This window comes from Rhinatrema bivittatum, chromosome 2 (genome assembly GCF_901001135.1).
Source record: "Rhinatrema bivittatum chromosome 2, aRhiBiv1.1, whole genome shotgun sequence".
NCBI lineage: Eukaryota > Metazoa > Chordata > Amphibia > Gymnophiona > Rhinatrematidae > Rhinatrema > Rhinatrema bivittatum.
The window spans coordinates 604,257,036-604,281,350 of record NC_042616.1 but is presented as its reverse complement, the minus strand read 5'-3'; positions in this window follow the sequence as shown (position 1 = coordinate 604,281,350).

The following is a 24,315-nucleotide window of genomic DNA, read 5'->3' as shown; positions in this document are numbered from 1 at the left end:
ATGTTTCTATTCCCCCCTGATTGTGAACAGACCTTCACTTCTGCAAAACCCTCTTCACAGAGAGGACATGGAAGGAGGCGAGGAGCTACATTACATTTAAGAAAATATAGCTACAAAGAAGGTAAAACAGAATTTTCATCTCCATTGAATTATTGTAGATATTGTTCAAAGGACTTTACCAATTATGATACAAGATGACTTTACAAAGGACCACTCTAGCAATACACAGTATATCAATACTGATAGTATTACATCAAAGGACTAAATTCATCAAATAAATGCAAATGTGCAGTTTGGCACTGCTCTTCATGGCCCAAAATGCATAAAAGGAATTTGAATCCATTATGCCCTAAATCATAAAACCCTCTGGTGAATGTTATGTTTAAGAGAATGGTATTGACCTTTAATATATGCTAGGACTTTGAATATCTGCCACAGATTCCTCATTAAGAATATAAGAACATGCTAAGTACCATAATGGGTCAGACCAATGGTTCATTAAGCCCAGCATCCTGTCTTACTGGGTTACTTGGAGATAATAGAGAGATCCATTCCCTGTTGCTTGTTCCCAAAATTAAGAGGTAGTGATCCCCACATCTACCTGGCTATTAATGTTAATGGACCTGTCTTCCAGAAACTTGTACAAACCATTTTAAAAGCAAGTGTACTAATAACCTTGTCCACATCCTCCGGTAACAAATTCTACAGCTTAATTGTACTTTAAAAATGTGTTTTTAATCTGCTGCCAGTTAGCTTCATGGCAAGTTCCCTAGTCCCACTACTTTTCGGAAGGATAAATAACCATCTTCTAAGACATCCCCTAACTTGCTAGATCTAAATTGATGGGTAGGTGTATACCATAACAAATGACAGACTCTTAACCCACAGTATCATAAATACATGCACAGCATCTGAAATTTGACTCTAGCCACTACTGGCAGCCAATAAAGGTTCGGAAGCAATGCAGGCATGTAAGCATGCTGTGAGCTCCTGAAAATTACTCTTGCAGTATTCTTTAGCATTTGAAGGTTGAACATAGGTTTTTGAGCTAGGCCCACATTTAGCATGTTACAATAATCTGTTTTAGTAATGCAGGCATAAATGCTCTAATCACTTTATATGTTAAAAAAGAGGTCTGAGCTGGCACACCGGGTCAAGACTGGGTCATGCATCAAGCCGCATTAGGGCCTTATGGCGTGACAAATGGAGTCTAACTGCGTTAGATGTACGATGTTTATTGTGTCATGTATTAGCATATATATATGATAATGAGTATGCAAAAGCTAGAAAATTATGCAAACGATGAACTCCTACTACATTTCGTGGCAAAATAAAGTAGAATAATGCAGGATTTAACGTGGGAAATATCAACACCAATGATATATTTTTAAATCACAATGATATATTAAATCACAAACAAGCAATGATATATTTTTTTACTATTTATTCAAAAAATATTTTTGATCATTTTTTGTTTTTTTAAAAACTAAATTAAATCTTGTCAAAAATGAATTTTTGTCAAAAAACAGATGGAACAGTCCGCCTCAAAAAAGGAACTCTTCATTCTTCATTGAACTGAGATCTCAATCGTTCACCTCATATACACTGTCCTACACCTCACGGTTGTACTTAGCTTTACTCAATCCACATTGAAAGGTCCTCTGTTCATGGCAGCGTGTTAGCCCGACCTGGCCAAGTTTCAAAGAAGTTCTTCATCAGGGAAAACCGCTTGCCCACCGCATGACTCAGTGTTGCGGTCCCGACCGCTTCCTCCCCCGTCAGGCTCGGGGCCTCCTTCCTTCCCAGGGGCCACGGAGGGGGACGCTCTGCTTCGGGACTACTGGACTACGTGGTCCCTGTGCTTCCTCATGAGGACTCCCCGCTTGGCTCTGCTCTCGCTCCACTCAAGCCCGGGATCTCTGGCCTTCCTCCTGTCCATGGAGAGGGATGCCATAGCTCGCCCGGGTCCAGCCACATGGCTTCGGCCTTGCCTCACGAAAACGCCGCGGAAACCTCCCCGGGTTCCGCCCACCTCGCCTGCCTCGCGCGCGATGGCTGGGTACTTAAGCTTCAGTACCCAGAAGTGCTGCTCCGCCCCCGAGGTGATTTCACTCATCGGCAAGAGTATATAAGCAGACACCAGACTTCCTCACTTTGCCTTGCAACGAGGTTCACACAGTTCCTCTGTGCCTTGAGTTGCTGCTGATACCCCAGTTCCACTGCTGATTCTTGGTTTTTGACTCCGGCTTGTTCCTGACGCTCCTGCTCGCTTGATACTCCAGTTCTGCTGCTGATTCTTGGTTTTCGACTCTGGCTTGTTCCTGACGCTCCTGCTCGCTTGATACTCCAGTTCTGCTGCTGATTCTTGGTGTTCGACTCCGGCTTGTTCCTGTTGCTCCTGCTTGCTACCTGCCCCGACCTCGGTCTGGCTACTGACTTTGGACTCCAGTCTTGCTGCTGATTCCCGGCTCTCGACCCCGGATTGCTCCTGATTTTCCTGCTGGCCTTCGGCCCCTACCTTGGGCCTGCTGGACCTTGACTTCTAGGCTTGGCACGCTCGCCTGCCTCCCTTGCCAGCCTGGGCCCAATTCTCCATCCGGCCCCTGGTCCTGCTCGTGGACTACCTTAGACTCTGTACTCCAGTTGCTGGTTGTCCTTTGCTCTTGTTCCAGTTGGTACCAGCCACTCCCGAACTTCTCACGCCTTAGTCCCCACGGCTCCTCCTGGGGGGTACCGCACCGCGTGGGTGAAGTCTCCTGCTACTCCTCCCCAGCTCCGACACCCTTTTAACAACCTCCAGGCCGGCCCAAGGGTCCACAGCTCCGCCTGTATGCAACACTCAGCTCAAGAAATGCAAGATTGTAATCCTATCCGTTCCTGTATCAAACAATTTCAAACTGCCCGCTCCGTGTTGCAATCACTTTTTTCAAAAAATGGCGAACCATGTAGAAGAGTTAGTGGTAATTCATACTTGCTAATGATGATCTGATATATATATGAGGTAAACTAGGAAAGTATAGTACCTCCAATAGGGTGGGTTCCAGCAGCTCCTATGAGGCCTGAGGTCTGGTGTGCACAGCTGCTTATGGAATGCTATGCAGCCACGCACGTGTGCACCTTAGAGGGAATAGTGTCTGTTGTTGAGTTCTGTGTCTATGTTAAAAGCTTAGTAAATGTTTATCCTGCTGAATATCCCTGATAATTTATCCGGCCACCTTTAGGAAGATAAGTGCAATCTGAATTTTAGCCTTATGGTGATGTGGTCAGTAATCACACAATCACACATTCGTTTTTGGTGTCTTACACAAAATACACGCACTAAACAGAGTGAAGAAATATCTTGTGTAGCCTAGTAGCTCCTAGGGGTCCTGATATGGGCTTTATAATGGTTCTATGCATGGGGGAAAAGGAGGAGAACCTTACAAGTAGACACATGGCACTGGGATGTGCATTCGTTTTGGAAGAATTAGACAATTTCAACAAAATTAGTGCGCACTAACCCAAAAATCGGGGTCCCCCGAAAAAAAAGCACAAAATGCGGGAAAAACGAAATTTCCTGCTGGGGGCCGAAAACAAAGCCTGAACCGAATGTATTTACCGTTGCACATCTCTAAATGGCACTTCAAGTTCTGCATGCAAATCAAGACACTAGATTCTGTATATTCCCAATGATATCTTTACTCCAAAATGAAATCAACAACAGACACTATTCCCTCTAAGGTGCACACATGCGTGGCTGCATAGCATTCCACAAGCAGCTGTGCACACCAGATCTCAGGCCTCATAGGAGCTGCTGGAACCCATCCTATTGCCCTTCTGTCTCTTCTGTGCTGGCATGGACAGTTTGCTCAAAACTCACAGGCTGGCACTTCCTGCATGCTAATCTTCTGAATTGTGAGATTAGCACAAAGGAAAGGGCAATCCTGTGATTTTGAAAAAAGCTTACAGTACTGGCACAAATGAAGAAAGGCCTCAGCAGGGGCTCAACAGTAGCAGGCATGTTTTTTAAACTATTGAATATTACTACTGCCTTCGACACAGTCAATCATAAAATCATGATTTCTTGACTGACTGATATTGGTATTGGAGGCACCATACTTTCCTGGTTTACCTCATATATATCAGATCATCATTAACAAGTATGAATTACCACTAACACTTCTACATGGTACCAAAATGTCCACAGAGCTTAGCCTCATCGACTGATCTCTTTAATGTCTCAGGGGAAAACTAGCCCCATGCCTTCGGATTTGCCTAGGTGGCTGACTGGGGTCCCTGGCCCTTTTAAGTGGTGTTTTTTTGGATGGCTGTGCCTCCTGAGGAAGTTGGTTTTTTGGCATCCCTCTTCCTTGAACTGATACAGATAGTAGCGATTAGCAGGAGCTCCACTTGCTTGCAAAGTGTCAAACAGATTTCAGGATACTTAGTTGTGCTCTGGAGGGAGGGATGACTCCTTCTGGACTCCTGTCACTAAGGGTGCTGGAGGAGATTCTGTACTGCTATTTACCTTGTGTTTCAAATACTGTTTTTCTCTCTCCAGCCATGCTCTTTTGACACACACTCTGCCTTACCAGATCATCACCAGGGCTGCAGGCACAGCCTTCTGTCTTCCCATTCAGACAGCTGTTATTCCCTCCTCCTCCTCTTTCCTTCTCCAACCATCCTTCCATCATGTGGGAAGAAGAGAGAAAATGACCTAGACACAGTTTATCTTTGACAACCAATTGGCTACAAGTGTCAGGCAACCTTCTTATGATAGCCTGTTCAGTTCCTTTTTTATTTTCTGGTGCAGTTAACCCCCGCAGTGGCTGGAGTTCATAAGAAACACAGGTTGGTTTTGTTTTTTTTTTTTTTACCAGGGTTTAATTGAAACCGGTTCCCTATGGCAACTTCTGCTTGTGGGACAAGGAAAGTGTTATCCCTAAGACCATGGCAGCAGTATTTGTGAAGTGCAGTTGCTAATGCTAACAGTTCAGCCCACATCAAAAATCCTTGGTTGCGTTGCCAAGATCCAGAACCAGGTAAGTTCATGGAGCCCCCATTGATGGGGATCCTGCCACACTAGCTACAGCATCATGGTTGTCCACTTTTAAATTCCTATACATCTGTCATTCTACTATTATACAATGACTTTTCCATATTATACAATTGACTTTTCCATAACTGATTAATTCTCAAAGTAAACAAAACAGAAATACTTATCCTTAGCAGATTCTTTTACAGGGATTTTCCCTTGTTTTTTGAATTTGATGGATGTCAACTTCCCATTAAGACAGAGGTCCAGAATTTAGGGATAATTATTGTCAGTATTAATCTCTCTATGAAGCCTCATTTAAAATTGTTACTGAAAGTGTTTTTTTATGGAACTGTGCCTATTACAGAGGTTGCAAGCATTGCTTGATTATTCTGATCTCCATACTACTCCAGGCTTTACCATTTCCTTCACTTGATTATTGTAACTCACTACTGTTTGTACTACTGTTTGCACAAAAGTACAGTGTGATTCCTGACCGGCATTACATCCGGTGAACATATTTCTCTTGCATTGGATGACCATTGCCTACCAGTTAACTGGAAGATAAAATAAAAGGTGCTACTGCTGATCTACAAACTAATTTATGACATCACTACATGTGGTTACATTCTATTCTCAGAATTTATAAACCCTCCAGGGCCTTAAGGTCAGCCAACAAAGGTTGACCCAAACTTGCTTATCTTTCAGACGTTTGAGACCATGCGTTTCAGTAGCATGGTCTCGCACTTCTGAATGAAATGCTTTCCCAGAATTTCTACATCCACTATCAAACACAGTTCATGTTAAGAAAATGCTAAAAGCATATTTATTCCATGAGGCCTTCGGTGCAATGATTGACACTTTTTTCTGTTGCCAGAGGATGTGGTTAGTGCAGTTAGTGTAGCTGGGTTCAAAAAAGATTTGGATAAGTTCTTGGAGGAGAAGTCCATTAACGGCTATTAATCAAGTTTAGTTAGGGAATAGCCACTGCTATTAATTGCATCAGTAGCATGGGATCTTCCTAGTGTTTGGGTAATTGCCAGGTTCTTGTGGCCTGGTTTGGCCTCTGTTGGAAACAGGATGATGGGCTTAATAGACCCTTGGTCTGACCCAGCATGGCAATTTCTTATGTTCTTATGTTCCTTAATTTTGAATATATGTGGGTAGGTTGCTTAGGCAAGTTCCTTGTATTATGCTGATACTGATACCATGTATTATTTCATTTTCATTTCATTCAGCTATCAATGTGCTTGAGTCTTTTGTTTTTTGTCTATGTACATGTGAATGTATTTTATGAATGTTTTAATTTTTCCTTATGTCATTCAGTATATGTATATGCAAGTAATTAGTCAATAAGCTAAACTTTGCTTTTAAATTGCTCAGTGGCTAGTAATAAGTTACAGGAATCATTTGGTTTGTATTGCATTATTTTTTATCCTTTTGACAATGTAATGATTGTTTTTACTTTTGCCCTATTGTTATTATGTTCTAATATTTCTGTTATAACTTTTATTTTTATATTCTTTTTAATGTTATGTTTATTACTTTTAATTCCTGTTTTTATTTTATGAATGTTTATATGTAAACTGCTTCGTAAGATTGAGAAGTGGTCTAGAAATGTCCACATAAATAAATAAATAAATAGAACAGTGTGTATATCTGTTATTCTGGGAGTTTCTCTTGCACATACGTTTGATATTTGCCAATGTAGAAATAAAGGTCAAGAAATACGTTATAGGTGATAATTTTTTATTGAACTAACTTAATATATTTGTGACTAGCTTTGCTGACCTTTATTTTTATGAATCCAAGTAGATTAGCATGGCAACCTCACTACTTTATCCAAGATGATATTTGACAATGTAACTTGTACTACCTGCTGCCTGCACAGTGTGTACTGCCCACACTCAGTTCACATTCCCTGGGAGAGAAAGCTCTCTATAAAGTGCTATCTGTGGCCTGAAGTAATTTACAGGGCAAAGGAGAGCATTAGGTCAGCCAACGTCATTTGATGCCTCAGAGTGAACAGGGCAAGAGCAAATGGGGATGATCCTGCCCCCATCTGCCCCATTTACTACTTTGGATGGAGTAGGGCCCAAAGAGAGGTAGGATCTAGGAACACAGAGGCCCTCTCGAAGATCTCAGGAGAAGGGGGAATTAGAGAATTAAATTTGCTAATGCGGGAGTATGATTTTGCTTGGGGGGATGTGCTTTTGCCAGGGGGTTATTTTGGGCCTTTGATGGCTCTCCATGGAGATTGTTGGGGGTGGAGGGGGGGTCAGGCTAGCATTACCATTGTTAGTAGTGTTCTGCAGATGAATTAGCAGACACATTTAATGCAATATTTACTAAAGGCTTAATGCTCTTTAATATTCGTGTTAAATGCACTAAAATAACATGCATTAAAAAATGCATTTTAATAAGAGATGTTAATGCTCTTTAGTAAATAGGCCCCTAACTGTCTCTAATTTGAGGATCTGATTATTCCAGTTCTGTATCTTGTTAATATAAGTCAGGGTAAGAAGGTTTGCCAGTTCACACACCTGAGTTTTCTCCCCTACCAGAAGACGAAAACAGAGAACGAAGGCTTTGCGCGAAACAGCTTTTCAGTATTTCTCTGTATCCAGCAGATGGTAGAGGTGCCACACCTACAGTCGGTGGATTTGGTAGGTGGACTCTCGTAGGGGTAGCAATGAAAGTGAATTCCCCCCCTCCCCCTGATTGAGAGAGGATGCGAGCAGGGGAGGAGTCAGTAATCCTTTTTCCTGGCTGAGTTCTGGTACTGGAGGGGGTCTTAAAACCAGTGGTATTGGTTTTCTCTTTCTCCCTCCTCCTCCATCTTTGTGCCCTTACCCTGGGACCTATGAATGAAGACATCATCACGGGAAGTGCCCTTTGATCTTTAGAAGCTAATTCTGAGGCTAACATTTCTGGCCACCTATAGCTTTAAAAAAAGAAAAGAGAGGCAGAAATCAGTCCAAAGAGAATCGGTCAGTAAGGGTCTGCATTGGTGCAGTTGGGAGGTACAGATCTGAGGCCTGGAAGTCCTGCAGTGCGGGGGAGGGGGGAGTACAGATATTGTTTTTAGTAGCCCCACAAGGAAGGAACAAGTGGGTGTATGTTTAGGGTAGTAAGCCCTATGCTTTGAAATGACCTCCCTGAATTCATAAAATTGGAACCTAATGTTTTACGCTTTAGGAAACTGTTAAAAACCTATCTGGTAATGGGGTATCCTAACAACTTTATTTTAGAAAGGGTTTAAGGTAGAAAGTACAACCAGGAACTAGTAAGGATGTGAATCGTTTTTTGACGATTTAAAATATCGTCCGATATATTTTAAATCATCAAAAATCGTTAGGGCCACGATACAATACCAATTCCCCCGATTTATCGTCAAAAAATCGTAAATCAGGGGAAGGGGGAGGGCAGGAAAACCGGCACACTAAAACCCCCTAAAACCCACCCCCAACCCTTTAAATTAAATCCCCCACCCTCCCGAAACCCCCCCCCCAAATGCCTTAAATTACCTGGGGGTCCAGCGGCGGTCCGGAACGGCAGCGGTCCGGAACGGCCTCCTGCAATTGAATCGTGTTGTCTTCAGCCGGCGCCATTTTTCAAAATGGCGGCGCAAAATGGCGGCGGCCATAGACCAACACGATTCGACTGCAGGAGGTCGTTCCGGACCCCCGCTGGACTTTTGGCAAGTCTTGTGCGGGTCAGGAGGCCCCCCCCCCAAGCTGGCCAAAAGTCCCTGGGGGTCCAGCGGGGGTCCGGAAAACGATCTCCTGCCGCGAACGACCTCCTGCAGTCGATCTCCTGCCGGCGCCATTTTCCGTACGGAAAACGATTCGCGGCAGTAGATCGTTTTCCGGACCCCCGCTGGTGGGTTTTAGGGGGTTTTAGTGTGCCGGCTCACGATTTTCACGATACTTTAAACACCCAAACGGCAACAATACGATTCCCTCCCCCTCCCAGCCGAAATCGATCGTTAAGACGATCGAGGACACGATTCACATCTCTAGGAACTAGAGGTGGGGACTAGTAAATTGGGAGGATGGGAATTTCTTTTGTTGGGAAATGATAGTGTTTTGATTGTATGTATATTACCTTGTCTTGATTCAATTATGTATGCAATTTATAGATCACACAAAAACAACAAAGAGGATAAAACATCTTATAATCAATTGTCACAAAAATGAAATTCATTGAATATGTAATAAAAATCTATCTTTAATGCAAAATGTCACATATGAGCCATAGCATCAGACATAAGGTGCTTAAAGTACAATAACCCGTCTCTCGCCTCGCAATGGGCTGCAGACGGATTCAGAACTGCACTACCTTCGTTGCTTAAGCTGCAACGGTGGTTGCCGGAACACCGACCTGTATCGGGTTTTGTTTGTTTGTTCGAAATCTAAGGAAGCCTTTAGCATGGACAATTTGAGTTCAGTTGGACCGTGTCAGTTGCAAGTTTGCACAAACAAGTGCTTTACATAGAGGAGAAGTTCTTCGTGTTCACATAAGTAAAATATTTTTTCTGATTGTGTTAATAAAGGCCTAGTCTATTAGCCGATGACTGAGCTGCTGGTGCAGTTCTGATTCCGTCTGCAGCCCATTGCAAGGCAAGAGACAGATTATTTTACTTTAAGCTGACATTTTGCAATAAAGATAGATTTTTATTGCATATCCATTGAATTTCATTTTTGTGGCAATTGATTATAAGATGTTTTAGCTTCTTTGTTGTTTTTGTGTGATTTATATAAAAGATGGCTCTGCTTTTTTCTATTGCAATTTATAGATCAACAGAATATAAATTTTATAAATAAATAAAAATAAATAAATTTGAAAGTGACCAATGATTTTCATGTGTCATATCACTTATTTGTGCTCTTTAGTGGGCATTAAAAAGGTCAGATGGCTTCAAAGGTTACAATCACTAGGTGGATTAAGGGAGCCATCACATCTGTGTACATTTGCAGAGGGTCGAGTGTTCTGGAGGGTCTTAGGTCTCATTCCACTACAGCCCAGGTAACATTGTGGGCAGAGTGTCAATTTGTGTTGCCACAAGAAATTTGTAGGGACATTACTTGGTCCTCCTTACAATCTTTTTCCAGGCATTATTATTTGGATATACAAGCTTGGGATGCCATCTCTTTCTGGGTGAGCATATTGATAGCAGGACTTACAGGATCCTTCCCAGTTTAGGGGTGGCTTGGGTATATCCCATGCAACTGGACTGGTCTGGTAAGGATGATAAGGAAGGTAAAAGTAGGTTTCTTACCTGACAATTTTCTTTTCTGGAGTCCTACCTGAAGTCCCAGCCATGGCCCTGCTTATCTGTGTCTTTTTCTCAGTCTATGGTTTAGAGTACTGTCTGAGTTTTGGAGCCTTTTTGGTATGTGGATCAACAGTTTGAAGGTTCACTAAGTGTTGTTGTTTTCATTGTTTAGTTTATCTCTGCTCGCCGGGAGGGGTTGCTTTGGAAAGTTAATACTGAAAGGCTACAGGAGGCACATTTCCTTATAAGGCCATTTCCAGCAAAGCTTTCATTCTCTGTCTCCATCTGCTGGTAAAGGAGAAAAACCTATACATCTGGACTGGTCTAGCAGGACTTCAGGAAAGAAAATTAGCGGGTAAGAAACCGAATTTTACTATTCACTTGTTCTGCTACCACACAGGAACTAGCAGGTTGTGTTATGCAGCTGGTTATGGCTATATTTGTGTAGTATTGCTAACGGTCTGCACTAACACATGCAACTGTGTAATTATGATGGTGCCATTGGTAAACCTGAACTGGGTGGAGCTGCCATGGTGAGGCGCTGCTCAACAGTGCCTAGCTCTTCCTCCCTTTGTAGCACCAGCACTCCTTTGACTTCTTCATCCCTTTCTGTGTGTCAGTAACAGCAGGCACACAGTCTTGTAACTGTTCCTCTTCACATTCCCCCCATGCTTCCTCTTTAAAGGCACACGGTTTTCAATCTGTAGTGGGTACAGAAATGACTAGTTATGGCCTTGGACAGATGTGTTGGAAACACGCTGCACAATAAGTCCTGCCTGCCTCATCAGGCTGCTGCTGTGTATGTGTAATGCACAACGTGCACTACTCTATGAGCAAGATCATACATGATGCCAGTACTGCCACCCAAATATACAGTAGCAGATGTTGCAGATGTGTGCATTGACATGATATAATTAAATATTTAAGCCCTACCTGCCTACTGCTTAATGCTGCTGTTGGCTGTGACAGTGCCTGCCTGCTGTGCTGCTGCTGCCAAGTCATTTGTGTGTATGTGTGCATGTGCGTGTAACATGGTTATTGAACAGTATTAGTAACATTATTTGTCATGTGGGATAGAATGTGTGTGATGCCAGTTTTACCCCCATGAACCAGCAGACGAAGTAATGCAGTTAATAGGTCCATCTATGTGATGCTAGTGTGGTGTGCATCTCAGATTTTACAAGCGCATTTGTGCCAGTGCTGACTGCTGCCACTCAGTGTCCGTTAGTGGTGGTTGTCACTCTGCATTTTCAGTAGACGTTCTTTAATGCAGAAGACACAAAGTAGAAATTTAAACATGTGCTTCCTAACTTACAGCTTGCAAGGAACAATCAGAGCACACAAAAAATGCAGTATCAGGTAATCTGGAGAGAGAGACTCAATCCAGCTCACAGAATCTTGCAGCTGCTTTATTCAGGTCCAGTAAAGGAAGCTCAGGAAACATTGTGGAGCAGAAAACTCTCTATAGCCAATGGGAGCCTGGCTGGGCATAGCCCAGCCCACAATACCTGGGAAGGTAACACTATAGCTTCCCCACTTCCTCACAGGAAAAATAGATTTCTCTACAGAGTTCCTGTCCACCACCTTCAGGGCCAGTGATTCAAAACCCTCAACATCCTTAGACACTTTAATATTCAAAGCCGCTCTCATTATAAATAGTAGGCCTGGCACAAATAGAGAGCATTGGTCAAAATGTAATCATACTCAGTAACCTAGAAGGTGAAAAAATGTTGTGCCAGCCTGTCTGATCTAAACATGTACTTCACCCAATCAAACATCCCCACACAACATGGAAAACAGCCCAGCTCTTCCACCAGAGCTACTCCTCTATGATATAATACAGGATGGGTACCACTATGACTGGTCTTAATGCTAGGTACAGCAGAGGAAGGTGCTGTAATAGAGATTAGAGCAGCAGCACTGCCATGAACTCTGCCTTTACCTGGCATCTACCACAAATCTTAAACCTGGGAATGCTCACTAGGATCTTATTCCTCAACAGCAGCAACTGCTTATAGGGTTTCCACCTCACCCAAGTCAACCCAAAGAAGCTGATCCTGTCCTAGCTTTTGCCATATTGCATGCATGCAGTTGTAGTTCAGATTCCCTTAAGAAAAATAGGACTACATTTCCATGAATGCAACGAAGCAAAACCAGGACTGAATCAACTTCTTTCGATTGACTTGGGCAAGGTGGCAATCCTGGCTACAACTAGGGTTGCCAGCTGCCTCCAGATTTGCCCAGCAGGATTGATCCTGTCCTGGGTTTACCCTGTTGCATGGAGGAACTTGTAGTCCTACTTGCTATCTGATGAAATCAATAAGGAATTCAGAATTACAACCTGGCATGCAACAGGGTAAACCCAGGACTGGATCACCCTGTCAAGTGAATCCAGAGTTGTTGGCAACCCTAGCTACGACAGGCATTATTGGTGTTGGACTGGACTTAGGTGGTGGGACATACCTAATAGTGACTGTGAGGCACGTCTGACAGCAGTAAAAGAAAAATTGCTGCTGCCTCTCCTGCTCTTCAAAACCACTGGAACTCCTCCCTCCTACTTTTATTACAAGGAAAAACAAATGCCAAAAAGTGAAAAGATCAACCCTCCCACATACACACTCACACGGTAAAACAACAACAAAAAATTATCTCCCTCGCTTTTTTTGCTTATTCTGCTTCTTTTTCTCTTGCTATCTCTCGTACCTCACAAAACTCACATACTTTTCCTGGAGGTAGCCCCTTTCACACTATTTGGCAAATCTGCTGATGGCTTTTTTGATTCATCAACATTCATCAGCAACTTCGTCTAACCTTGAAATTCAACAAATTATGGACATGGTTCACATTTTGTTGGATTTTTCAGAACATTTTACTTTTTTTTTTTTTTTTTAAAGATTTGCACATCTGTAACACTTCCTGCACCATGTCTCTTGAGATTACAGCCCTAGCTGACAAAGGCTGACCTGACAGGACCTGAGTGTAATGATTTCTTCTCAAGTTAACCTATGAGTCTTCCTGCAGTATTCAGTTTCTCCAAGTCCCCTGGCTGTCTGGTTAGACTGGAATGTCAGTCTTCAGTTTCATTTGCTTGAAAAATGGTGACAGTCATTTGCTTGAACCTTATTCTGCTCCAGGCCAGTTCTTTGAACATGGCTATATAGGAATTCAAACTGCACCTTAAACCAGGGCCCTATTCAACAAGTTTCATACAAGAGAAACAAGTACCTGAAATCCAAGTAGGAACCACTAAGTTAATGGGCAAAAAAGTGAATTGTCTCAAGCAGCATCAGTGGGATAAGCAGGAGCCGATAGCTAGTCTCCTAGTTCTCAGCTCATTGCTCTAACCCAGTGTTTCCCAACTCTTTCCCAGAGGCACATCTAAGTAACCAATCTGGTTTTCAGGATATCCATAAGGAATATGCACGAGATAGATCTGCAGCCACTGGAGACCCAGTGTATGCAAATCTGACTCATGCATATTCCATTTGGATATCCTGAAAACTAGACTAGTTAAGTGTGCCTCCGGGAGAGAGCTGGGAAACACTGCTCGGACTTCTAAGCTAACCCTTATCTGTTCTGAAGGATGTACAATTGGACAGGACTGCTAGTGTTGTCTTTTTTTTCTTACCAAAGAAGATCAGCAGCATGCATCAATCTGATCTGATGTCCTGTTTTAGGAGCTGCACTTCTGGTTGGCAGATTCCGATCTGAAGACTGAAGCAAGGAAGTCTGACTGCTGAAGATAATCTTTGTATCCTGGACAGGAAATTTTGTTTTTATCCCCAAATCTCTTCATTGAAGGGAAAAGAAAGAAAAGAACAGGGGAAAGTATATACATAATTATGAAAATGTATTAATTAGACTACCGTCAAAGATTTTCAAACAAAATATCCCAACCAAACCCTAATTTCTTAATTACATTATTTATGTACATAATTAATCATTCTCCTCATATCAGCTGGAGAAGCTTTGGTACTTTAGTCCTACCGTACCTCTTCCCTGTAAACTGAGGTTAGATACAGTATTTGTTGTTGCTGAGGGCCTGGCTGGGCTAGTGAACTCCCACAGGGGCAGTTCAGGACTACAGGACAAACGCAGACTAAGCTAGAGAATTTTCAGCCTATACCAGGCACCTCCCCCGCAGGTTGAGCCCTTGAGTTCTGGTAGCTGACAGATAGTGGCTGGAATTCAGAGTAATGAAGGACTGGAACCAAGGCTGGGACTGGAACAGAGTGCAGATAAGGCTGGAACCAAGGCTGGAAGTCTAGAACAAAGTGCAGGTAAGAGAGGAATTCTGGAACAGGGCATGGATAAGACTGGAAAACTGGAACAGACTAAGACAAGGACAACACAGCCTGAAGGCAGTAGTACAGGAAGGCACCGAGGGGCATGACAGATAGAGGCCTAGAGAGGCCACAGAAGTAGGTAAGGCCTGGAATGGCTAAAGGCTAGGAGTAAGCCACAAAGCAAGAAAGAAGCCAGAAGGCCCTAAGGCCATGGAGCAAGATGGATAGCAGAAGGCCAGATGACCACAAGGTAAGACAAGACTAGAAACAGAAAGCCTGAGAGGCCACAGGACTAGGCAATAAAAGAAGACCTGAGAAGGCTACAGGGCAAGACTAGAAAAACTGGAGTGGCCAGAGAGCAGTCCAAGGCAGGCCAGGGCTAAGCAGGGAGCAAGTAGATGACAAGGCTCTGAGCAGTGCAGGAGGCAGGGTTAAATAGTAGGGATATGAATCGTTTTTCAACGATTAAAATTATCGTCCGATAATTTTAAAATCATCTTAAATCGTTAAAGAACACGATACAATAGGAATTCTAACGATTTATTGTTAAAAAAAAATTGTTAATCGGGTTAGTGCGCACTAACTCCCGTTAGTGCGCACTAAGCGGGAGTTAGTGCGCACTAACCATTGTTAGTGTGCACTAACAGAAAATGATACAAATTGACACTTTTCAGGTCAGTTAAGGTCAGTTTAGGAATGAATATGTATTCCTATTGGCTGGCTGCCCTCTTATTTATTGATGTTACCAAGGTTCCCACTGAGGTGATGGTTGGGGGGATGGGAAATGGAAACGGTTGGTAGCTTGACAAAAAAAGTAATGTGATCAGTCAATGTGACTAGAACTTGTGCCCTATCCCTGATACTGGGAGTGTTGTGATCTTCCTGCACGCAGTGCCCTATCCCTAATACCAGGAGTGTTGTGATCTTCCTGCACACAGTGCCCTATCCCTGATACCGGGAGTGTTGTGATCTTCCTGCACTCAGTGCCATATCCCTGATACTGGGAGTGTTGTGATCTTCCTGCATGCAGTACCCTATCCCTGATACCAGGGGTGTTGTGATCTTCCTGCACACAGTGCCTTATCCCTGATACCGGGAGTGTTGTGATCTTCCTGTTGGCAATAATATTCCAGATTTGGTCTATCTACAACTGCAAAACAAAGGAACAAAAATAGTACATAAAGAAACAATTCTACAGGTAGTCCATCCTTCCTTACAATTAGTTTCTATCCACCTCAGAATATTACCATATGTCTAGATAAAAATTAACTATCATTAAGCCGCTTGATCAGGAACAAGGTTCTTCTTGAGCCTCCCTGCTCCCTCAATGCCATCCTTCAAAACTGACCAGAGGAAGGAGCATACTAAATGGACTGTAGGCAGCAGCATCAGGAGGAGAGGAAGGAGATCCCACTGGCATCCCTAGAGGTGCCTTTCCCCCTACAGCCCGAAGCAAAGCCCCTAGGTCTGGAATGAGGCTTGTCTTGGACCATCCCACCTCCCCTCAGCATATTTTAGGAAGGTGGACCCCTGAACCGAGACAAGGTTGGTGCCACCTATAGGAGGGAGACCCCTATAGTTCCTCATTAAAGGGAGATGGATGCAGGTGAAATGGAGACCCAACTGGACCTTCATCTATACCAACCCTCATTCCCCACAGGTTGAGTCATTGGGTACCAGGGCCAGCAGATCTCCAGACAAAGACAATCCCTCAAAGACAGAAGGCAGAAGCAAAGACATACCAGAGGTCGGGGCCGGCAGCAGACTAGAGTATCCAGGAACAGGCCAGAGGTCGGGGCAGGCAGCTAGCGAGGAGAGACGATGAGAAGGCAGGTGGTCAGGACGGGTGGCAGACAAAGAAGAATACAGGGACGTACAGAGTCAAGAACCAGAAGAGCAAACCGAAGGGACGAGGAGTTGGAGCAGAAGTAGGATCATGGAGCCAGGAGCATGAACAGGAGCAGGATTATAGAGCAACTCTCACTCTAGGCAGAGCAGGACCTATTGCTGAGGCAAGGAAGGGAAGGCAAGTCAGGGTATTTATGCCTGCCTTACCTGACATCATCATCCCAGGCAACAGGGAACTTTCCTGCTTCTGGCCCTTTAAATTAAAGAGAGTGGTGTGCACATGCACCTAGAAGACCCGTGGAGAGCAGCATCAGTGTCAGTGTTGGGAGACGCGAGTCCTTTGAAGTTAGCCAAAAGGACTGTGCCAAAGGCCGCAAGTCGAAGAACAATGCCAAAGAGATTGCCCCTTTGTGTACCTCTTTGAGCACTGCAACTTCACTTTAAACTACAATCACTGCCCTCTGAAACAAGATATCAGTGCTCTAGTCATGTTATATCTTCAACCAGTAAGAGAGTGTTCCCAGTGCTCTCTTGGAGATACATTTATTTATTTACTTAGATTTATATTCCACTTTTCACACTTTTTTCAGCACGTCAAAGTGGATTACCTTCAAGTACTGTAGGTACTTCATCTAAACAGACACGTTTTCAGGATATCTGTAATTTAATTGTATAAGGTAGATTTGGCAATTCTGAAAACCCTCCAGGAGAGGAGAGGGAAAATCTGCAGTAAGAAACCATTTAAATGTTCTATATGTGATTAAACAGTCAGAGAAAAAAAAATTCAGGAAAAAACTAAATATTCTGAATGTGGTATAGAAACAATCAGAGAGAAATTGAATGTGATACAACACTCAACTAAATGTAAATCTTACATGCTCCACCCAAACACACACACTCTTAAACATTGTTTCAAATTAATGTAATCTCATAAGAACATGCCATACTGGGTCAGACCAAGGGTCCATCAAGCCCAGCATCCTGTTTCCAACAGTGGCCAATCCAGGCCATAAGAACCTGGCAAGTACCCAAAAACTAAGTCTATTCCATGTTACCGTTGCTAGTAATAGCAGTGGTTATTATCTAAGTCAACCTAATTAATAGCAGGTAATGGGTTATTTTTCCCTATGGGGTAGATTTTTAAAAAAAGCTTGATCGCGTACTTTTGTTTGCGCAGCAGGCGCAAACAAAAGTACGCAGGATTTTATAAGATACGCGCATAGCCGCGCGTATCCTCTAAAATCCTGGATTGGCGTGCGTAAGGCTGCCGAGTTTGGGCAGCCTGCGCACGCCGAGCCGTGCAGCCTGCCTCCGTTCCCTCCGAGGCCGCTCCGAAATCGGAGCGGCCTCGGAGAGAACTTCCTTTCGCCCTCCCCTCCCCTTCCCCTCCCTTCCCCTACCTAACCCACCCCCCCGGCCCTATCTAAATCCCCCCCCCCTTACCTTTGTCCCTAGATTTACGCCTACGAGAAGCAGACGGAAATCTACGCGTGCCAGCAGACTGCTGGCGCGCCGTCTTCTGACCCGGGGGCTGGTCCAGAGGCCTGGACCACGCCCCCGGTCCCGCCCCCGAACCGCCGTGCCCCGCCCCTGAAACACCGCACCATCCGGTCCCGCCCCAACACGCCCTCGACACGCCCCCTTCGAAAAACCCCGGGACCTACGCGCGTCCCGGGGCTCTGCGCGTGCCGGCGGCCTATGCAAAATAGGCACGCCGGTGCGCAAGGCCCTACTCGCATAAATCCGGGCGGATTTACGCGAGCAGGGCTTTTAAAATCCGCCCGTATATGCACACATATATACACACTTAGCACAGACAATAAAAAACAGCTCCGTTACCTTCCATAAATGCATAGGGGTAGATTTTTTTAAAAAGCGCGATCATGTACTTTTGTTTGCGCAGCAGGCGCAAACAAAAGTACGCTGGATTTTATAAGATACGCGCATAGCCGCGCGTATCCTCTAAAATCCTGGATCGGCGCACACAAGGCTGCCGATTTTGGGCAGCCTGCGCGCGCCGAGCCACACAGCCTGCCTCCGTTCCCTCCGAGGCCGCTCCGAAATCGGAGCGGCCTCGGAAGGAACTTCCTTTCGCCCTCCCCTCACCTTCCCCTCCCTTCCTCTACCTAACCCACCCCCCCGGCCCTATCTATACCCCCCCCCCTTTACCTTTGTCCCTAGATTTACGCCTGCAAGAAGCAGACGTAAATCTACGACCAGCCCCTGGGTCGGCAGACCCAGGGGCTGGTCCGGAGGCCTGGACCATGGCCCGGCGCCAGCGCTACGCCCCCGGTCCCGCCCCCGAAATGCCGCGTCCCGCCCCCGAAATGCCGCGTCATCTAGTCCCGCCCCCGACACGCCCCCTTTGAAAAACCCCGGGACCTACGCGCGTCCCGGGGCTCTGCATGCCGGCGGCCTATGCAAAATAGGCGCGCCGGCACGCAAGGCCCTGCTCGCATAAATCCGGGCGGATTTACGCGAGCAGGGCTTTTAAAATCCACCCGATAATGTCAGCTATTGCAAGACAAGTTGAACTTATAGTATACATCTACAGATATGACATTCAAAACGTCATGCCAACACTAGATTGCTGAGATGAAACAACAGCACCCTGGAAAAATGCCTCAAAGAGGCAACAAACTGTCTGACTGACAACCAACTCCTGAAAAACAAAAATAAAACAGAGGTCCTATGGGTGAACATTTCACCAAGAGTTGATAATACCCCTCCTCCCCCATCAACACACACACACACTTATCCTAGATCACTCTATTATACACACTGACCATGGAACCCCAAATAGCAATAGTAACAAAGAAAGCTTTCTGGCACTTCCAAATAGTGAAACAACTATGCACCTTTTTGCAACCTAATGACTTCAAATCAATCATACAAGCAGTAGTACTCATGCATCTAGACTATTACAATATCTACGCAGGACTATCTACAAAGATAAACAAAATGCAGATAATCCAAAATGCAGCAGCCAGAACTATCAAAGATAGCAGAAAATGAGAACCCACTTCTCCCTTCCTAATCTCCCTACACTGGCTACCCATATCCTCATGAATAAAGTTCAAAATCCTATCCCTCACATCCAGGGCACTGAAGAACAATGGGCCCACATACCTAACTAAAAAGATAAAAAATATCACCCACAAAATAATCTATGCTTTAGTCAAAAACAACAGTTAGTTGTCCCAGTCCTCAAAACTCTCCAAATGAAAAAAAAAGATCCAGAATTTTCACAGGAGCAGCACCAGAAATGTGGAAAACATCCCTTCCTCCAAAACATGCATACACTTTCAAGTAAGCAATGACTACATCAACTTTCCACACTAACTAAAATCATGCTATTCACCCTCTGTAATATGCCATCCCCATCGACACCAGCAATTCATGTAAATCAAGAATTAAGAAAGAGACTGATGTAATTGAACAGTTTTCTTGCTTCTAATTAGTTTGATTTCAAGACATTTTAATTGAATAATATGTTTTTTGTAAATTTGAAACACTACAATATATGAAAGCATGGCTATAATTTAATGTTTTAAACTGATATAATCAGACATTATGGGGACAATATTCAGCCACTGGCTGGCTTGCAAAGTTAACTAGATAAATTTACCCAGCTAACTTTGTCAGGATATTCAATGTCAGTTAACTTTAGGACTACTCTATGGCATGACCAGAGATGCCTAGATAAGTTAACTCTGCCCTGGAATACCGCCAGAACATCCCTACATTATCTGGCTTAAATTTAGCTGGATAAATTCTCAAAATATTCAAAAGCCAGCATTTAGCTGGATAACTCAGAAGTTGTCTGGCTAAAGGCCTTGGAATATGGACTCCTGTGCAATCTGCCTTAACCAGCAATGAAAGGCAAAATAGAAATACTAAATGGAATTCAAATGAAATGAATTTAAATTACAGGGAATCTTCACTTGGCAGGTTCCTCCACAGGTGGGAAAACATATCCCAGTATTTCCCTGTTCTTGAAGGAAGTGCCCCAAAACTCGCAGTTCTAGCATCATAGGCCATTATCATCTTCAGTTAGTTAGTAATACATACTGTATACAGTACTGTATTGCTATAATCACAACCACCTAAGACTTTTACTTCCTGAGGGTAACTATGTTAATTTGTACCTATTACTTTTACCTAATATTTGCTTTCTAATTCAGGGGAGCCCAAAAATGATAGATTGGAAATCAGGTAGCTAAATATATTTTTACTTAGAAGGGATAAGTCCTTCACTGGTATAAGTAGTTCAGGTGCATTGCAGTTACACTTCATCTCTGAATCCAGATTAAAACATCATCATGCAACAACGATAAGAATCTCAGGTTGACCTGAAAGAGCTCAATGAGTTAGAGTATCTGACTAGGTTTATCCTGAACACGTTTCTCTTTTCATAGCAGTGCGTCCTAGTGTACACTTGGGACCCTACATTTGCAATACCTGCAGCTTGACTGTAGAAGCAAAATTTATGACTTCCCTCTGCATTATTGAAAGTTGCTCCTTTCAAAGAGTAGAAGATGACCAGTGAATGAGTGAACAATATGAACATTATAGCACATATTAAAAAGCTTAGTTAATTAATATATGCTAAGTACTCCATCCATGTTGTGGGCAGACTCAGACATCACTCTCTATGACACTTCTTGCTTCCCAAGTTGTGCAACAAGCACAACACTACCTGGCTAAATGCACATTTTTCCAGGGAAATCTCTTTAAAAATTGTCCTTCATGTGAGCAACAAGCTGAATGTGTGATTACTGTTCTCATGCCCACAGATAAAATAGTAACATGGGCTTCTCCATCAGATGTAGTCACCAACTTATTTACCAGTATGCTGCTCACAGCAGAAATCCTAGCACTTCCGGATGAAGGGCTTCCTGTTTCACATCCACAGGTGCTGTCACAGCACTGCACCATAGTATCTTTACTGACAGAAGTGGTCTGAAGTTGAGCAACCAATCCCTTTTAAATGAGATAGCTGCTGAACTTGCAGCCTCACCCGACATGCTGGCTCCTTATTCCAGTCTTCTTACTTTGGGAAAATACTTATCCATAACGCCCAATTGCACAAGTTGTGGGAGATCTTCTGAAGGGATTTGACCTTTGAGTTTCATCCTGCTCTGTCTCTAAAAGGAAAGGGCTTAAATGTATATTAAATCAAAAGTCAGTGTTCAAATTTGAAAAGATAATTAATACCATATCATAATGAATCTCTTTCTGTATCACCTGTATCACATATCCTACAGGACTCTACTCTGTGCATATGCATCATACCTATATTTCAGTGCCCCTAGCCTCTGCAATTGTACAACCAAGGGAAAAACTTGTTGCTTCATAATTGACATCTTGTCACAGAATCAACATACCTGAAGCTTTCCCATCTCCTAATTCAATCTTTTAAAGAATGCTACAGGATAGAGATGTGAATCGGAACCGGAATCGGTTCGGATTTCGGTTCTGATTCACATCATGTTTTTTTTTCATCCGGCCCGATCGCGGTTTTGTTTATTGGCTGCGCCCGAGCCGATAAACAAAAAACCCACCCCGACCCTTTAAAACTAATCCCTTAGCTTCCCCCACCCTCCCGACCCCCCCAAAAAACATTTTACAGGAAACTGGTGGTCCAGTGGGGGTCCCGGGAGCAATCTCCCGTTCCTGGGCCATCGGCTGCCACTAATCAAAATGGCGCTGATGGCCCTTTGCCCTTACCATGTGACAGGGTATCCATGCCATTGGCTGGCCCCTGTCACATGGTAGGAGCACTGGATGGCCAGTGCCATTTTTAAAGATGGTGCCGGCCATCCAGTGCTCCCTCCATGTGACAGGGGCCGGCCAATGGCACGGATACCCTGTCACATGGTAAGGGCAAAGGCCAACGGTGCCATTTTTATTAGTGGCAGCCGACGGCCCGAGAGCGGAAGATCACTCCCAGGACCCCCACTGGACCACCAGGTACCTGTAAAAAGTTTTTGGGGGTGTCAGGAGGATGGGGGAAGCTAAGGGATTAGTTTTAAAGGATCGGGGTGGGTTTAGGGGTTATTTTTGTGTGCCGTTTTTCCCACCCTCCCCCAAAACGATAAGAGAACCCCCATGTACAATATCGTGGGGTTTTCCTATCGTTTTGGGGGAGCCCCCGATTTCTGACAATTTTGTAAATATCGTACGATATTTTCAATTGTCCGAAGCCCGATTCACATCCCTACTACAGGGTGCCTTCCTTAGGTCTCACCTCTCTCTGTTCCTGCTCCAGCCCATCACCTCATACAGCATGCAGGGAACAGGAGGGGAGAAGTGAAACTGGAGTATGTCATCGACTGAATGCTTGTTCCCTCCTCTTTAGAAAGGGTTTCAATTTGTCAACCTTTAAAGAAGAAAGGTCATGACACCTCAGACCCAGCCAACTATAGACCAATCTCCTCATTACCTTTTGGAACCAAACTTCTTGAGGCTGAGATTCTACAACAATTAATTGCATTTATGGAAGAACATCAGATTATAGACCCATACCAGTTCAATTTTAGAAAGTCTTTGAACACCAAATTTCTTATGGTCTCTCTTCTTGATATCTTTAGGAGAGACTTGAATATTGGTAAGAGCTTTGAATTGTGTTATTAGTTCTTTCATCAGCCTTCAACATCCTACATTATAATATTCCTCTATTTCATTTAAGAAAGTATGGCATTGCTGGGGCTGATTTGTTGTGGTTTAATTCTTATCTATCCAAGTGCCCTTTTCAGGTAAGGATGGATAACAAAAAAACTTAATGGTTTTCAATATCTACTGGAGTACCAAACGGTTCTTATCTTCCCTTTTGTTTAATATCTATCTTGCATCTATATGCAAGATTCTTGCAGGCCTCTGTGAAGGGTACATAATTTATCAGTTTTTATCCATGTACAGCCCACTTTGTCAAATACTGTCAAATTAATTGCAATAATGTCTATCTGCTATTAAGCAATGGTTACTTCATAATAAATTGGCATGAATAATTACAAAAACTGAATTCATAGTGATCCAACATTCTTACAATACTCCTCCACCATTGCGCTTATTACTCTTGATAATGTAACATTTCCCATCCTTCCCCTTATAAAGAGCCTTAGAGTTTAGATAGACTCTAATCCGATGTTCCATCATCATATCAAAACTGTAGTTAGAGTCGTGCATACTTTGTGGTCTGAAACATTTGCTTGACCATTTTGATTTTTTGTGTTGCGGTATAGTCCTCACTGTTACCACTGATGAATTACTGTAAAATGATCTTTCTTGAACTCCCTGTCTACTCATTAAGGGCCTCATTTTCTAAAGTATCACAGGCCTGTGATACTTTAGGGAATGAGGGGCGGGGGGGCCGAAATGGGGGGTGGGCCTGCGCTAGCCAGCAGCGATCGCACCGTCGCGGTGCGATTGCTGCCGGTTTCACACCCAATAGCGCCACCATAGGAGGTGTAGCTATTGGGTGTGAACTCGGACGCAAAAAGGGCCTTACCTTTTCTTCATCCGCGGCATCTTCGCAGAGTCAGCCCCGGTGACGCCCTGACTCCTCCTCTTCCGGGGCCGACTCCGCCCCCATTTTGGTATCGCACGCGATAAGGGATATTTCGTGTGCAAAACATCCCTTATCTCGTGCGATCCAGGTGGAAAATGAGGCCCTAAGAGCATTGCAATTGCTCTAAAATTCCACTGCTCGACTAATTGCAGAAAGAAGTCCAAGGGAACACATACTAAAGTAATAATTCATTTTTGTTGGCTTTCAGAACACCATTGAATTCAATATAAAATTATCATGATGGTTCATAAACTAATAAATTCAAATTGTCTTCCATGGGCCAACGCATTATTATGTTTATATCATCTTATGTATACTC